Source organism: Carya illinoinensis, chromosome 4 (genome assembly GCF_018687715.1).
Source record: "Carya illinoinensis cultivar Pawnee chromosome 4, C.illinoinensisPawnee_v1, whole genome shotgun sequence".
Classification (NCBI taxonomy): Eukaryota; Viridiplantae; Streptophyta; class Magnoliopsida; order Fagales; family Juglandaceae; genus Carya; species Carya illinoinensis.
The window spans coordinates 23,029,813-23,039,903 of record NC_056755.1 but is presented as its reverse complement, the minus strand read 5'-3'; the positions used below and the strand labels follow the sequence as shown (position 1 = coordinate 23,039,903).

The window sequence follows — 10,091 nt, the reverse complement described above, 5'->3', positions numbered from 1 at the left end:
GGGCGTCCAGATTACTCCAATTATTTAGGGATAATCTAAGCATATAAGTATCATGTGAGATAAGTACTATGTGAGTGTGATCTAACTGTAGTATTGATCTTACAGCTTAGCTCAGCATCTATATATATATGGGACACATACGCCCTTTACATCGGATATTTTTATTTTCCTTCGTATTTTCTCTTTTCAATCATGTTCGAATTCCCAGCAGCTATTTCATTTAATTTATATCAAATTATTACTCTTTTATGTACTTTCAATGTCAAACAATATTATTTGAGCAATCACCGATAACGTATTTGTGGATGCTAATTACTTTCTATATATCCTCTTTAATACGTGATCAACTCCCTGTTTCTGAGTGATTCATGACATGATGATCCTTCTCCTTAAGGTGAGGAAAATCTGCCATTAATTTCAAGTAATTTTATTATACAAATAGATGATATTTACCTATCTTCATCTGGACTTGAAAATAGCATTTTCCATAGACAATTTTAGAACCTTCATTACATGATTTTGGTAAGAAACAAAATCGAGTTTATAATAAATCATTTTCATATCTTACGATTTTATGCATTTAAGGATTTATTTTACATATATTTTACAACACGAGGGTATCATCTCAAGTCTCAAAATATCTTTTCTTTTTCAATAATAAATTAAATTTTCTTCCATATCTTAAGGATTTTCTTTTACATATATGGCGTAACGACGTAGGTACAGGTCGAAACAATAATAATCCGTAGTAATTCGCATTTAAAACAATAATAACGGAATTATGCCATTAATTAACGTCTAAATGCTGATCCTTATATAAATGATGATGAGCCCAGTAAATCTCATCTCAACAATCTATACCATTGTTTTGTTGTTCTTCAAGAAATTGGAAGTAAGAGCGGCGGATCAGAGACAATGTTTGCGAAGGTATTCTTTGTGGCCGTGATATTCTCAGTGCTCCTCATGAGCGCTACCGATGCAGCTCGAATAAGGGTCGACCGTTTAGTTCCAGGTGGACCCAATCCTATGGAGCCACCACCAACACCGGTGAGGATCGACCGTTTAGTTCCAGGTGGACCCAACCCTATGGAACCACCACCGACACCAACAGCAACAACAAAGAACTGAAGTTTAATATTGATATAGAATAAATCATACGTACTATGGGTTTAATTCCCACATATGTCATCGTTTTGATTGAAAGCATGTCATTGTGACAGATTTATTATTATATATTCCTGCATGGTGCATGCAGTACGTCGTATCTTCTTCTTCTTCTTTTTTCACTTCTGTTTAGATTTTTGTTGGTGATTTTATTGGCTCAGTTCTCTATTTTAATTTGTTTGATATTGTTCAACGCGTTTTGAGTAACAAATTAGTACAACATGATATGCATGCATGGATGTCATCTGTGATTGTCTGAAACTGCTGCCCAGTGCTTCGACAATGGCTTCCCTGCATGCAATATGCAACTTTCCGACGGCGGCTTATTGCATGAAACCCAGCACGTCTTCAAAGCACAATAAGACCTAAATCTGCAAATTAAGATAAAGATAATTACTTGATGTATATTATATTGTACAAGCTGTCATTTGGCCGCTAACCTAAATAAAGTAGCTAGATTTTTCCATTGGAGATGCTCTGGCTCTGGGGATCAATATCCAAAAATCCAAAATAAACCATGCATATCATTTTAGTATTTAACTGATCGTTTTCTTAGATATTTTTATATATTAAGTGTACTTCAGGACAAAGATCGGAATGGTAGAATATTGTTCGATGTAGTGCTTGGTAGAAATCTGCAATCCAGCCTTGCTTATTTGTCAAATATGGGAATGGACAGCAGAAAGATTGACAATAAATTAGTTGGTGCCTTGGTCGACGCTGTCGCATGATCTCTCATTAAAAACGGAGTTGACCTTTTTTTTTTAAAAAAGTATTAATTATTAATTATATGGATAATGCCAAATATTTTCTTTCAAGCATTTTTTAAACATTTTTAATCATTAAAAATAAATAAATAAATTTTCTAATAGTCACTTTTTTAACACTTAAGAAAAATTAAAATATATGAGTGGACTGAACATATTTAGAAGTCATACACTGGCATTTTGCTAATTATAAATTATATGCATCCATGTCCAAAAATAATTTTAAAAAAATTTATTAATTACTCTGCTCAAAACCCAAACGACATTATCATTTTAGAAATTAATTTATTTTCTAAATAATATTATAAAGTAGCTTAATAAATAATTTCCTAAGCTAGATCATTTCCGATTCCCTATAGTGAAATCTGCACACTACAAGAAAATGGGTCTAACTCGACAATTTTAAAATTGTTGTAAAAGAATTTGCTGAAAACACTGATTATTAGTAGCGATTTAAATTTCGCCACTCCGTTTTAACACTAAGGTCACATGTGGACCTAACTTCAATTTTTGTGCCGATAATTAAACATTTAGCAATGATTTACGTCACTGCAATTAGAAAAAGAATGTCGCGATAGGGGTCCCTACGTCGCAACAAGCTCGCACGCAAAAATTAGCCAAGTTTTATTTTCCCCCCTCTTCTATTTTCCTCCTTTACCATCCTGACTCTCACACCCATGCCGATTTTCCTTCAACGCCATTTACGCCTACCTACAAATCCACCCACCCGAAGTTGTTAAGCCACTCAAAATTTTCACTTATTTGCTTTCTCCTTCCGTAGATCGTGTGACCTATCGTTCCCAAGAGCATATGAAACCCATTTTCCATACCTCCATCTTGGGTTATCATGTGATTGGGCACGGGCATTCCATCATTGGCATTGAAAATCTCTGGGTTCAAAAGCTTGGGACTTTGTTTCATGCACCACAAGTATTTCATTGGCCTTTATCCCCACTTGTTGCTTTCTAAAAATTGTGCATTTTTGGCTTCTAGAAAAAAAAATTTCCAATCTAATTGTGAAAGCTTGTCCTTTGTGGACGTATACAATGTGTTTTACTGATTTCCAGCATGAATGTCTTACTGCTCCTTCCCGATTGACACCAGATTACATTTTCTCCCTCTAAGAGTAAATATATATATAGATATATGGATGTACAAGTCGAGTAACTTGCCCTTGTTGACCTTAGTTGCTCCAGTTGTCTTCCTCAGCTACATTAAAAGAATCAAATTCTAGTTACATCTTTTAATATTCACTACGTTTATTTGCTGTCAACCACCTTTGGAAGCTACCCGAGGATAGATTATGATAGATAGTGGTACTTTTTTTTTCTTTTTTGCCAAACATGTTGATGGATGATTAAATCAATGCCTGCAAATGTTGTTGAACATAGCAGAATTAGATAGGTTATGGGAAAAGTGAATAATTATAACTTTTTGCAATCAAAATACCGATGTTTGATACAGGCCAATTTGATAACTCCTATTTAGAGCATATATAGATTGAGGCAAAACAACAGAAATACTATTTTATTGATCTTGAAAATTGGTTGCATTAATCTTAAAATAAATCTTGAAACCCACTGGCACGACCCACCTGTTTCATTGTCTTAATTCATTAACAAAACTGTAACTGCTGGAAATCTGTTTTGAGTCTATACCTATAAGGCTGGAAACTACTTTCAACCCCTTTTGTTCTTCTTTGTTATTGTTCAAGTCCAGCTTCAACATAACTTTCTGCAACAAAAATAAAATATTTTTGTGCTAGAAATTGGAGACAACAAACATGACTATGATGAAACTAAAACTGAAAATATGCTCTTAAAAGGCTACTTTTACGAACTATACAAAAAAGTTCATATTTTTGGAAATCAATTTCTAATGCCTGCGACTGAATAATCCAAAGGTCTTTAGATAAGGGATAGTTTCAAGAACAATGACAATCCACAAGGACTTTAATGGTAATTATGTTAAGCAATACCCTTTGGAATAAAAAACTGTTTATAAATTGAAGAACTTCTCACTTCTTTAAAAATCATGAAATGTGTGTAGATGTTGTCTATGCTTATAGACTAGCATGTAGGGAAACCTCCCTCACCTTCATTTTCCTAGGTCCAGAGTTCTCACACAGGCTGGAGGGAAAGGGAAATCAAAATAAGATTTACTTTAAAACAGCTTAGTTTAACCAATCACATATAACTATAGTAGTACTTGTTTATTAGTGGTGGTACTTGTTTATAGAATATAGTTGAAATTTTAATCTAGTATGCTTAGCACTATTTGTTTGGTTAAAGTTGGAAGTCTCATATTTGGTCTCACTTTCCCTCCAATCAAGTAGCTAGATCGAAATCGGGGGCTTTTGCCTTTTGGAGTTTTTTTGTAAAAAAGAAAATGAAAAGATAGCCTAACATTTAAGTGAATCCAGTCCAATGAGTATACAATGCCATTGAGAGCAAGGGGATTACTTCATTGCTTCAGTAGCTTGCTTGGTTGGTCATGGCTTCCAATCCAAGAGTTTTCAAGGCTTTGGAAGCTATGAGTACCCTAGGAATTTCTGAATTAATTGGTCAAACCAGTTCTAAAGCGACTATAGAAAATCTATGATAAAAATTGGGAACCAATTGAATAAGACAATTATCAGACACTTGTAGATGTTGTAATGGAGCTAACGAAAAATAGTAAACTGCTGCATGATGGGATTGAAAGATCAACAATAAGACCACATTTGGTGTAAATATCTGAATGATGAAAAGAAGGCTCTCAAGATTTCAGGACATGGAATCATCATGAAGCAATCTGAACCATGTTAAGCGAGGGCAGAAGTGTAGGTAGTTTCCAACGCAACCCGACACTCATTTCCCACAAAGGGAAGGACCCTATTTCATCTCATGTGGTTGATAGAAATGTCACTCTGCTCTTAGGCAACCTAATTTATAATGCAGCATAAATAATACAGACCATTATATTCATGCAAGTCCCATTTCGAGTGGATTACATAAGAATGTGTAGTATTTTCTAGAATTCGTATTTATTAGTGTTCTTTGTTTTCCTTTGAATTGATGCAATGATCTACTTAAGGTATAATGTGTTCAGGGAGCAATCATGTATGTTGTATGTAAGACCCACGTGCACATGTAGGATGCCACATGTCAACCTCTCCTTCTTTAGCCATTCCATCTCACCATTTTGTATTCTATTTGAATCATCTGTATTGACCACCTAGCCATCATCAACTTCACCAATATCATTCTAGTTAGCTGGATTGACTATCTAGCTATCAACATCCCTATTCAACACCACTACATCTTCCAATCACACCTTGCACATTCTCATGCAACTAGGGTCAGAATTAAGTTAATTTGGAAAATTTTTCTAGAACCCAGTTTTAGTTGACACTGCTAGAGATCAACATTGATCATCTTATCTTGATAATTAACAAAAGTTTTACATAAATACTGATGGAAAAAACTTCAACCAGCAAGGACCCCCGCAAGACAAATTCTTTATTCAGTAAAAAGGGGAAGATTATGCTATTGAAACGGTGTCCAAGTGAAGATGAGAGGTCTATTAACTTTTTCTGTATCTTTTTTCCCAATTGAAATTAAAAACTTACAAAGATGTGAGTAAAGTCTTCATCTTTTCTGCCTTTTCTCTCTGCTTCTATATTTGTTTTATATGACTTGCAAAGGAAAACTCAGAAGTTATCACCCTTCCATGAATCTCTTACAAGTGTGATAATGAACTAGATAGAACATATATTTGTTGTGCACTTTTTACACCTTAGCGGCTTCCTATTAATCCATCCGAGTTTACCACCATGACTTAAGAATAAGGAACTGTGAAGAACGTGATACTTGATTTCAAATCTCGAAAGAAAAATGGATGAACAGGAATTGTTAAAGTAACTCATTTTCAGTTAACTTAGCACCCTAACTTTTTCAAGGGCTTTGATAAAACTTTGGATTAGTCTTTCCATTCAAAAGTCTCTTTAGAGTTGTGTCACCAATCACCAGGGAGCAAATTTTTGCATCATTGTAGTTTTATATAATTTTTTTCACCTTGTTTTAGAATAATCTTATTCTTGATAGTGATTGTATGAAGCTGTACAATGATCCTTAAATATATATGGTAGATACCGTCATTCAAGTTTCAGTTGCTCTAGTCATTAAGCTTATTTTCTGTTTGGTTCAAGGAATTATGTTGATTGCCTATTTCCCCCAGTTATCTCTATTTTTATACCAACTGTCCTTAGGATCATGTTAATTTAGTTAACATGAGTTACAATTGATTTGCTTTGAAAAGTGCTCCAACCATTTGTTTATAGAAGACTTTTGTTACCTGCCATACAAGTTAGTAAGCACAAACGGTTCTCGAACCATGATGTTTGAAATTAATGGTCTTGCTAGAACGACCCATATCTCTTTTATAATTACAGGAGGAAAATTAAGCATAAACATTGCATTTCTAGGACAAAATCATGGAAGATGGGATCTTCTTTACATTAGTAAAGGAGAACGTGATCCCAAGTAGATACCATTCTTGTTTGTTCATGAACTTTGCATTGATTGTCAAACAGTTTTTTGACATGTCACTATTGTGCATGTCAATCCTCATCAAATCCATTGATATTAGGAAAATTAGTGTGTTCGAATATTGTTTTATGGTACTCAACATTGTACCCCATATGTTTATTTTAAGAATGGACAGAGACAACAGTATTGTGGACACATTGCATTAACTGTTGTACTGCTACAAGAGCTGTAGGATAAAGATAAGTTTACTACCCTCTTATCACTCATTTACTACTCTATAGTGGATTGCATTATATAGATAAGAAGTGTGGTTATAATATTTGTAGTTCTAGAGTGTGTGATGATTCCTATATAAAAAGTAGATAAATTTGGAACATATATAAAATAAATAATAATACATCACAACTAATTAAACTAATACAATATCAGAACGCTTCACATCTTGAATCTTGAATGAGCCAACTCCATGGCATGCATGCTGTATAATGCTCAGTGGCCATTGGCAATAGAACCATTCTCACATTGGGTGCTTGTGGCACTGTCTTTAGTCTTCTAGGCATAGAACCTTCTAGGCACGTGGAGTCAACTTCAGTCAGATAGAATGTGCCTGGTAATAAAAGGCTAGTGTCCTTACTTGTCACAAAGTCCTTGCCTCCATACCTGTGCTCCATTAGCTTCATGGTTTCAACAAACTTCTCTAGGAGGAACTGCATGAATACCACATAACATTAAAATGGATGAAAACTACATATATCCTGACTAAGGTACAAAGTTGGGAATAAAAGGCTTCTAAGTTTGGGTTCACCGTCTATCGATTGTTCTTTGCACCTAACTAATCTTCTTCATCGTTTAGAGACCTTAAATATTAGCATCATGCTATGTAACCTTTTGTGCACAAGACCCCCCATCAGGTAATAAAGGAAAGGCAAAAGTTTAAGACAATGAAACATTGGGGTATATTAAGGATATCCTCATTCTGCCAAGGCTTTTAGGTAGGTACAATTAAAAAAATGCAACCAAGACTACTGAAATTTATTAAATCTATAAGAACGAGAGAAATACCTCAATCCTTGACTCCAACCTCTTTTTACATCCATCACAGTGGCAATGTTTGATAAGCTAAAGGGATGTTAACCCTCCTGGAATTTCAGTGAAAACAGAGTGGCAGTTAAGCCACTCCCATATGAGAACATGATAACATGCTGACCTGTGATATATTATTAAACAACAATTTTTACCACAAGGAAATATGAACATTGGAACGAAGAAAGCAAATTATCTGAACTAGAAAGTAAATAGAAAATTACCAATGTGTTGTGTACCAATGTGAATAAAGGATGCAAATGCTGCATAGAGAGAAGCAGTGTACATGTTGCCAACCTGCTTTGGCACCAATGTGGTTGGCTACACCTTTGCATCTTATAGGGACTTTGCCACTTGCTGGATTACCTATAGGTATGATAATTTTTATTTTCATCAGGAACAAGTTCAGTCTTAAGAATGTGTCAATAAAAATATATATATATATATATTTCAGAGTTCTAGAGTACCTTTCAAGGTCATCACTCTGGTAGCTTTCATCACCAGATAATGTCCAAAATGGCTCCAGCTTTTCTTTAGCTTCGTCATCAATAGAGCCTAACAAATGCAGATATAATTTTTCACCAAGGACACTCGATTTAATAGATAAAATTTATGAAAACTAGAGGTTATAATTCCTAGAGAGAACAAGAAAAGAATGTGGCATTCCTCAAAAAGTCATTTTACAACAAACATGCAAAGCTTCTCTATACAAGCTGTACTAGTTCAGAGAGAGGAAAACAAAGAATTAGACACCCAAGCTATTGTTTTAAGCATTTTTGAATTACAACTAAGTCCTATAAAAGGAGAAATTGGTTGCAGGTCCACAATTGGAAACATACTCTACCTTGTTATATGGAGAATGAATCACAAAATATTCAACATCAGAAAGGGAGAATTGTTTGCCTTCCAGTTTCTCATACCTACAGAAACTGGAAAATACTTAGGCATTTGCTTGGTACACCATTAATCAGTAGTAACTCTATTGAAACACACACATAAATAAATTTCAGAACTTCCAAGGAATCTTGTCTTTTTACATAATTATACATAGCAATAATCAACAGCCATGAGATAACATGTGTGAGAAAGCTTCCCATCAACAACCTACAATCATAGTTATCTTAGAATAAAAATCACTCTAATGCATAACTTGTTCACCAAATGGTGAATAATGTTGGTTGAAAAGCATGCGGAAATAGAAGTAAAATTCAAATATCGTGCTGCACATTACATCATCATGATTCAGCACCATCAATTGCAGGCCAATATCTTGCTGCACTATTTGACATGCCAATAAGGTATACCATGCATACTGTAAAACTCATAGCCCATGAATTAGATTAAACATATCACTGGCTGATTCTTTAATAGTTTGGGGAGATACAAACATGACCTATGCCGAATGTTAGTTTTGGGAAATTACCATTTCTAATTAATAGATCAAAAATAGATCAAGAAAGAAATAATAAGCATCAGCTATCCAACAAACAAATATATACTGCTCCAAATGGGTACTACCAGCAAAGCAAATAATAAGCATAAGCATTGAAGCATGAAAACAGAGAAATTCAATAACTACTACCAATCAAACCATCAATCCAAGAGCATGTCTCAAGAACACCATAAAAAAGAAAAATTCTAAAACCAAGGAAACTGAAAACACCAAACAATCATAATGAGGAACATATCTAAAGAAAATGTGTAAAAAACAAATAATAAGCATAAGCTTGAAGCCAGAATTTACAACTGTGATAGATAATACAAATTTACAACTGCCTTACCTCCTCCATTTGCAATTTCAAGGAACACAAATTAACCCACAGTCACAAATTGGATGGCTCTGACCTAGAAAGTTCTGTGTACACGAAATAAAATCTGCGATTAATACAATAATTGATGTCCATTCTCAATACTTCCAAATTTTCTACATGTTAATCCTCTTCACCGACAACAGATCATGATTCTAGACAGGTTTTAATTCATTTTGAAAGACTGCAAAACAAACAAAAACATTAGTTTAATATTTTAAGAACTTTAGTGGTTGGAGAGACAATTTTCTAATTTTTTATTTAGTCCTAACCATACAACAAGGCAGGGTCCCCAAACATTTAATTTATCTTGATATGGATTTTTGCATGTATCATATAATTTGACCCCCTACAAATGGGGATTTCCTACCCACTTTTGTCATCATAGATTGGCTCAATTAGCTTCCTTTTCGTATCTATTACATGCCCAACTTTGATGAATGTAATCTTTTGGAGTTGAAATTGTAATTTAAGGAAAATATGAGCAAATAAATAAATACAATTAGGCCACGATGGTCCAGATTTTTCAGCCTGAATCTAAGTTTTCAGTGCATGATAGTTCATAACATAGGAGAGGAGACAAGACAACTCTGAAACTGAACCATACCTCTCAAAACTAATGAAACGTACAAGCAAATTCGCCTCCAACAGTCAAGCATAAGAGGGAAAATGTGTCCAAACGCCAACCATGGCCAACAATGCACATCTTTTGATACTTAGATATGACTAAGTTTATATAT

General features: G+C 34.3%; 1 pseudogene; it reads right to left on the bottom strand.

The window, feature by feature from the left end:
* Positions 1-7,012: 7,012 nt before the first annotated feature.
* Positions 7,013-9,333, bottom strand: LOC122306371 (annotated as a pseudogene).
* Positions 9,334-10,091: the final 758 nt, after the last annotated feature.